Source organism: Haemaphysalis longicornis, unplaced genomic scaffold (genome assembly GCF_048455015.1).
Source record: "Haemaphysalis longicornis isolate Haplotype H1 unplaced genomic scaffold, Haemaphysalis longicornis Haplotype H1 scaffold_2, whole genome shotgun sequence".
Taxonomy (NCBI): domain Eukaryota; kingdom Metazoa; phylum Arthropoda; class Arachnida; order Ixodida; family Ixodidae; genus Haemaphysalis; species Haemaphysalis longicornis.
The window spans coordinates 3,994,459-4,002,472 of NW_027526295.1; the positions used below are offsets into that span (position 1 = coordinate 3,994,459).

The following is an 8,014-nucleotide window of genomic DNA, read 5'->3' on the forward strand; positions in this document are numbered from 1 at the left end:
GGGCCTTCTCGCACGTACGCTCGAAATTGACAAAAACAACCGATGTACTCTTGTTTATTCAGAAATACTGCAGCTGTAATTCTCCCTCCTGTTTCCTCATTATTTTTTGAGGTGCACAGGATCACGTCACACATTCAATCAAAACCAATCAAACAGCTTCATTTCCTTTGAAAAGGAGGAGTACGGGACTAAAAGCTCGAGCAGCTTGACGAGGTCCCGACCACGTTACAAGTCAGCAAACAGCAGCATGATGATCAATCAGGAACAGTGAATGCAAATAAATTGACAAGTGTTACATAACATCGAGTAATACAAAACTTTTGTGACATAACGCATTAACAGTACAGAAAAGTTCATAGGCATAGTCATGAAGTGAAGTGAGTACTAAAAGCAGCAATCTAAAAGAAAAGGGAATAAAGTTCAAGGCAAGTACTATTCCCGAGATGAAATGAGCTGGGCGAAGCGTTTGATGAGATAGTTACGATTATATGACGGATCAAAATCTTCATGGTTTAACAAATTTAGCAAGGAAGGTAGTTTGTAAGACGGAGATTGTCCATCATAAGTTGTTCTAGGTGGGGGTAAGAAACATTTCTTTGTGCCTTGTTATGGGAACACTTGTGTTGCCTTTTAGCTTAGCAAGTTTTATTATGGTATCGGTACCATACTTAAGGAAAGCTTTGTAGCACAACATTAACCGATAATCATACAAACAAAACACAGGAAGAATTTCGTAAATTTGTGACACCAGTAGTACACCACACTATGCTGCAGTACTGCAACAGAGATGCTACAAATGCATAATAAATCATGATTTTTACCTTTTTAGGAAGAATGCGTCGCATACGTGCAAGGACACCAATTGCGGATAACAACTTTGAATGGGGGTTATTAACATGTTCATTCCATGCAAGGTGCTCCGAGAAATTTACGCCAAGAGTACTAACTGAATCCGCCATCTCTAACTGCTGAGAGTCCAGAAATACATTCAGTTTTTTCGCGGCTGTTCCTTTAGTCGTGTACAAAATAACTTGCGTTTTCGAAGGGTTAATTTATAAAGAATTTACCGAGGCCCAAGCATCTATGTTAGACAGCGTTTTGTTGGCCTTCACTTCTATCTCTGTTTCCGTATTTCCTGTAATAAAATCTGTCGTGTCCTCAGCATATGAAACAAATGTGGCGTTGTCTGTGCAATGTACAATGTCATTTATGTAAATTAAAAACAAAATTGCTCCTCACACTAAACTTTTTTACGCCCTTTTGGCCAAAAAGGGTGTAAGATAATTGAAAAAAGGGTGTTGGGAGGCCCTTACGCCCTTTTTCTTGAATCTCAACACCCTTTTCTGTAGCTTTCCACCCTTTTTGCGTGAAAAAAAGGGTGTTGACCAACCTCAACACCCTTTTTTTTGGAAGGGTGTTGAAAGGGTGGGGAAAAGGTGTTCAGCTCATCATTGATTGAGGTCATGCATGCAATATAATTTCAAAAAGACATCCCATTGTACCATCCACCCAACCTCGTCAAAAATGTTCAAAAGCAAAAAACAAAAAAAAAACTGCCAAATTCAATAAAAAGCAGCGGCAGCACCGACGTTGAAACAGGAAAAAATATCAGCCCTTGCTTATTACGACATCGACAGAATAACACTCCCCCTCCCACTTTTTGTTTTCTACAACCTTGCACGGAGCACAGCACAACCTTGAACGGTGACATCTGTATCATCATTCCGTCGTTCCCTGTTCCTCTCCTGCCCCACCAGCACAATCATAGCCCCCTCTGACAACAGTCATTCTCGTCACTCAGTGGAGTTATAAAGTACTAGCAATCACAATTTTATTCCATTCTTATTGTTAGCGACCGTAAATATTGTGTACAAATGCAATAAACAGACCACCTAGTTTCTCCTGCAGAAACAACGTTGGAGAACAAGGCAGATATCAAAAGAAAACAAAAGTTCGGGAGGGAGGGGGCATGAAATCGGGCGCTAAATAAACAGACGCCAAATAATAATACGATTACTTACACTAGAACACTGCCAAATTTCATTGCGGAGTGTTATCTTACTATCTGCTGCTTTTTTTAACGTTCAAATTGAGCGCCAAAAAACTCAGTTCGCGTTTTGTGTTTGTAAACTTAAAAAATATATGCTTCTTTATTATATTACACACAAAAAATAATAAGTTACTGTTATATTCAGTAAAATAGGCAATTATTTATTGTTGTCGTTTTAATTTGTTTACGCAACCCGCTGCCAATGGCCGACACCCTGAGTACGGCGTGCGGCGGCGCGGCCAGTTACCTCCTCGAATGGTCCCGTGACCCGTCTGGCGTCGATTGTGATCTGTGGTGTACCGTCGTACCGTTAAACAAGCGCAGTTATCAGGGTTAATTGGGTCCCTCGTCGTTTTCGGTTGTGGCTGTCGTGTTCGACTTCGCGAAGAAATATTTGAGAACAACTTTGCACCTGAAGACGGCTAATTTAGTTTGGCGCTTGCCCCTGAACGTCGCTCGCTCGTCTTCGTCTTTAAACGTCCTGGCAGGTAAGCTGGCTCGTCACATTTGCCGCCTTTCTTGTCACTGGATGTCGTTTGTAGCTGTGATCGCCGCTTTAAGGATTCGTTAACAGGAGCCCGCGTGTGTGAATTGTTTAACTGAACTGGCTAGGTTGAACCTAGAGGGCTGGTCTCTAGAAAGGCGATGTGCGAAAGAACATTGTGGTGCTTGCATTGAGCGCTGAACGCACTGGCGCTCAGTAACGCAGCGGCGCTCAGTAACGTTTCCCATTCCGGAGCACTATATTGAACAGCTTCAGAGTTCACCACTGCGAACCACGTCTTACGCGTAGTTTATCAGAACACGGGCGGCTACTCCTCTAAACTGTGCTGCGCAGCGTTTACGGCTTCGTTAATCACCGCTGTCGTTTGTGCCGTGTTGGGAATGGCGAGGGAGCATCGTTTGCGAGCGAATGTGCGCGCCTCGCAAGCTTCGTTGCGTTTGCGGCGAGCCACCTCACCATGTGTACGGTGCCGCTGTACGCGGGCATTGATTTTGGCTGAATGTTGTGTTGCCCGAGTTGTAACATTCGTGCACCCAATAATTTCCATTCTTGCCTGTGTGGTAATCATGTGTCATCCTGTTTTAGACCTCTGGACGGTCTGAGCACATCACGTCCCTCCATTCAACCGGACAAGAGCCACAAGCATTGTCAACAGTGTTTGGCCGCCAGAACGTAAGTTTTCAAACACAGTTTTGGTAGCAGAGTGGGCTACCATACTTGAATAATGTTCGATCACTTGAATGTACAAGTTCTCGCCCCGTAACAACAATTATTGGTGTTTCATGCATAACCTAACATGTAGCCACTAAATGGCAACCTTTGTTGTTAATTTCGGAAAACTCAAAGTTTCACCCAAAATCATAATGTGGGCGTAGCAGTTAATCACCATGTATACGAATTTCCTGGTGTTAGTCATGTTTACGGTGAAGCCATATTTCTTAGGTACACAAAAATGTTATTACCTTCATAGTTTAGTCTTCTATAAAGCCTTACCAGTTCTGTTTTCAGCTATTTTTTTATGTTTATCATGTGAATTGACAGTCCTTGCAGTCCACTTTTTCAAATAGTTATGTAACTGCCCGTACCATTTAAAGAGGCCTGATTGGGGTTCTGAAGGCTGCGATTTACGCACGCTAGTGCTGTACCGCCAATAAAGAAACATCCTTCCACAAAGAAAAATATTTGAAAGTAAAGTATCAGCTGCATTATTCTTAACTGGAACATGCTAATTGAAAGGCCTGGGGCTTTTTCTGAAAGCACTGTGGATGTTATGAGAGAGGAAAACCACTCAAACACATCTGTCAAGGCCGTTGCTGCTCCAAGATGCGTGCAAGCATTGAGTCTTCTGAGCAATACATTACACCCTTTTTTTTTTAAACAACCGACGTGCATGCTGAACGTACTCCTGATTGGGCGTGTGCCAGGCGCGTAGCTAGGAATTTTTTTCGGGGGGGGGAGGGGGGGGGCGTGGTCGACCAAAAGATGGGACGGGGAAATATGTAGGCAAGGCATCTTGCGCGTTGTTTAGCAAACGAAGCTTGAAATAACTGACTTTAACATACGATTTGTGTATGCTCAACACTAACCGTAAAGCCCACCTTAAGGAGCTTAGATGGTGATGATAATGATGATCACCTAAATTCCCGTTCGCTGGTCTATGGGCAGACCACGGGCGATTCATTCGTCCGCAGAGCAGGTGGTTAGGTGGACCCGTGCTCGTGAGCGTGATCATGAGTGCGCTCGTGAGTGGCGCGCGGTCCCCGAAGTTTGTCGGGCGGAAGTGGAGGCCAACACTGGTGGTTTACTATCAAGATTCTCATGTTTTATAAAAGATTTTCCTTTAGAAAAGGGACTTTTTCTTGTCAGCTATGAAATACAGTCGAGCACGATTTGAAGGTTATCGCGCCAGCATCGAGCGGCCAAGCGGGCCACCAGCCCACGGTTTCGTTTCGGAACCATGAAAATCGAGATTTCGCACTCTTCGCTCCCTTGTTGGCTGTTCCATGATACAACAATGGCCCGCACGACTGACTTGCCACCCTTTGGGTTTCAAGCTGTACATTCGTTGTTATCAAGCACAGACTTGGACTTGGTTGCCCTTTATCCACGCCGACGATAACGGAACTTGCATGGAATATTTGCTAAAGCTGGTGTTCTTTCTGCTTCGTTTGAAAGAGTAGCTTTCCCGCGACAACCTTCGAATCGCAGTGAACTGTACATGCGATGAATTCGTATATTATGGCGGTGAAGCTAGCAAACGTGCGTCTTCGTCCTTAAGTAATCGCCTTTTGTTATTTTTTGTGCTAGTAACGTGAGTAGTAAACTTGCACTAAGCGGAACACCTTATTGCACTGCTGTTGAATGTTGAGCTTGTTGCACGTTTCTTAAATTTCATTATATTTCTACCTGCTAAATCGAAACAGACATGGCTTTAGTAAATTCTGGTTAAGCAAATACAGAATGCTGATCCTAACCAAGAGGGAGGTCAAGGAAACAGTGGAATAGTGCCAAAAAAGCGAAGCTCCGCAATAAGGAGAATTGTGTAGTTTTCTTGATGTGGAGGAAATACAAGATGGGCAGAGCAATGCTTTTTATGCAGCAGAAATTATGATCTGCAATAGTCAATGAAATGCGATGTCGGTAGAAAAATAAACATATCCAGGATTGATAGTTGACTGAACAAAATACAGCGACATGCTCTGTCATGTGATTATACTTTGTACCAGTGTAAAGACAAGGAATGACACGCTCCCGTCCACATGTAAGCCTATATGAGGCTTTTCCTGCTGTTCTGCCATTCCCCGGCCGTGCTGTTCCGCCAGGGAAACAGTGGGGCTGTTTCGATCGGCTCGCGGCAGGCTCCCGGCGCTTGTCGGTGTATCCGGCGCGAAGTGCAGCCGGGCTGTATATATTGACAGGTACAACACCATCCTGAGCGGGCGCAGGGATCAGACGTTGACATAGCCCTTGTTTGAGCTTTATATGAGCAAGAATGTCCTTAAAACTGCAGGTTCCGTGCCTGCAGGTGACTTCAGGCGGTTTTTCAGGCTGCTTAAACCGCACCCCAGCCTTGGCATAAAACATTATAGGGGTGGGGGGGGGGGCACTGGCCCCCCCCCTCTCCCCCCCCTTCCCGGCTACGCCCTTGGCGTGTGCTTATTCTTTCTTGCATCCACCACATTCGAGTCGTCACGTTGATTTGGGAATGCTGGAATCCAGCATATGCTGGCAAGATACGAGAGCTTGAACACAACCCACTTGCCCGCAATGAGTTTTCAAAGATCTCCACCACCTGAAGGTACTGAAGTGAGATGTAAGCATTGCCTGAAAACCATACCAGATGAGGGTACCAAATCATAGTTATGGGTCTTTCTCGCCCATTTACGTGTTCTGAACGAAAAAAGTGCCATTTAAAGGTGACACGTTCCCTGCCGATTTCTGATGCCTGATTAAGTTTGTGGGCATAAATTTTGCGGCTCGCTCACATGTCTAACGTGTATGTGTGCTTCTTAGGAGTGAAGTAGGTAAAAATTGAAAGGTTTGATTGTAGTTGTGTATAGATTACCTACATTGTTTTCATTCCTAGAAAAGAAAAATTGAGGTAACCCTGCCAATTGTTCTGCATTGCTGCGTTTTATTATGCTTGTATGATTCGTAGAACCTGCAGGAGTTCAGCTGCTTGTTAAAGGAGAAATGAACAGTGGTACAAAAAGAAGACCATCTACTAAATAAAAATCTTCACAATTGCAGGATGCCAACGGTCCACCTACCAACTTGCGTCCTGCATTGTTTCTGCTGGGTGGAGCGGCGCATGGAGAATTTTTCAGCTTCTCGAAGTTTGTGATCAAGCGCTGCCCCAAGTGAAGGATGCCACAGAGGGGTCTTCTGTTTTAATGCCACAATTTCATGTGCTGAGCACTTACTCGTAAGGCATTTTAAATATTCATCATCCCAGAGGGTATGTTACCTCCGTCTTGGGTGGATTGTGGCTGCAATCAGGTTATTTGTGACAGAAACAAGTGAACCACGTGGTGAGAGTCATTGAGGCCTTGTTGATTGTGCATGCTTCTGAAATAACATTATCATTCAGCTGAATACTTTCTAAATATTTCAATTTGTGAACAAAATATGATAAAAGTCATGATTAGTTGTACTACAGTGCAGGAAAGAAATGCCAGCATATATTTTAAGAGCCTCTGATATTTCAGGTCATTGGCTGGTGAGCAATAAAACAGAACTGAAAATTGTTTAAAGTGAAATCAAATATTTGTTGTCACCAGTGCATGAACCGTAGTAAAAGCTATCTGGTCTCCCAGTTTCAAATGAGACCGTAAATGCCAAAAAAATAAGGAAATAAACAAGACGGCTCTCTACAATAAACCAATTCAAAGAATTGCTCAATGTCTATAAAGTGGTGATTCAGGCGGGTTAGTTCGGTGTTGATGAAATACAAGCAGGCACTCGCCTGGTCAAAAACAAATAAACAAATAAAGACGTTTTGGGGGCCCTACTGGTCCCTTGATCACAATGAAAGGGGGGGTGAAAGGTCGCGATTATTTATAGGTTCGGTGGCGCAGAGTGCGCATGTATGTCTCGGGGAGATTACCCCGCGACCGGTTAATCGTGTTTTTAGTTGGTTGAATATGCACTGATTCTAAAAGTAGTCGTGTCGACAGGCGCTTCTCTGATGCGATTATGCTTGCGGAATCCCAATCGATGACGTGGTCAGTAGCCAGGTGATGATCCGCCAAGGCATTTCAGCTTGCATTGCCTTTTTTGACATCGTTCTGGTGCTATTGAATTCTTTTAAAAATTTCCAGTTTCACCTATGTAGGATGCGTCGCAATCCTTGCATGGAATTTTGTAGGCAACTCCGGGGAATCTTGATTTTTCTAAAGGGTCCTTCACGCGTACGAGCTTCTGCTTAAGCCTGTTCGTTGGCACGTGTGCAATTTTAACGCCATATGTGCCAAACACCCTTGCAAGAGCTTCACTGATGCCTTGCGTGTAGGGGACGGCAGCGCGTTTTTGCCTGTCTTCTTCAGGAACCCTTTCGGAGGAGGCAACTAAAGCCCGCAATTGTTGCGTCCTCACAAGCTTTGAAGTGTCGCCGTTGCTACGAAGGTACTTCCTTACCACGGCTAGCTCTTGCTTGCGCAGACCAGGCTCAGAGCAGATTCGTGATGCGCGTGAGAAGAGTGCAGCGGCGACAGAGCGTTTTTGGCCTATAGGATGCGCAGAGTCGAACCCCGTGTGGGTCGGCTTTGGATACACAATGGTTGTAAATCCTTTGGCCGACCGTTTCAGAAGTAGGTCGAGGAAGGCGATCTGTCCGTTATTTTCCTGTTCCATGGTGAACTGGATGCTTGGAACACAAGAGTTTAGATGCTCAATTAAAGGCATTACGTTTCGGCGGTGGATCACACAAAAACAGTCCTCTACGTAGCAGACAAAAATCT

The 8,014-nt window shown here is 44.4% G+C and overlaps 1 long non-coding RNA gene across 1 annotated transcript; it reads left to right on the forward strand.

The window, feature by feature from the left end:
* The first annotated feature begins 1,735 nt into the window (after window positions 1-1,735).
* LOC144166969 (uncharacterized) lies at window positions 1,736-7,427 on the forward strand. Its single transcript, XR_013321796.1, has 3 exons — window positions 1,736-2,538; window positions 3,141-3,227; window positions 6,306-7,427. It is a non-coding gene; the product is annotated as an uncharacterized LOC144166969 (long non-coding RNA).
* The last annotated feature ends 587 nt before the right edge of the window (window positions 7,428-8,014 follow it).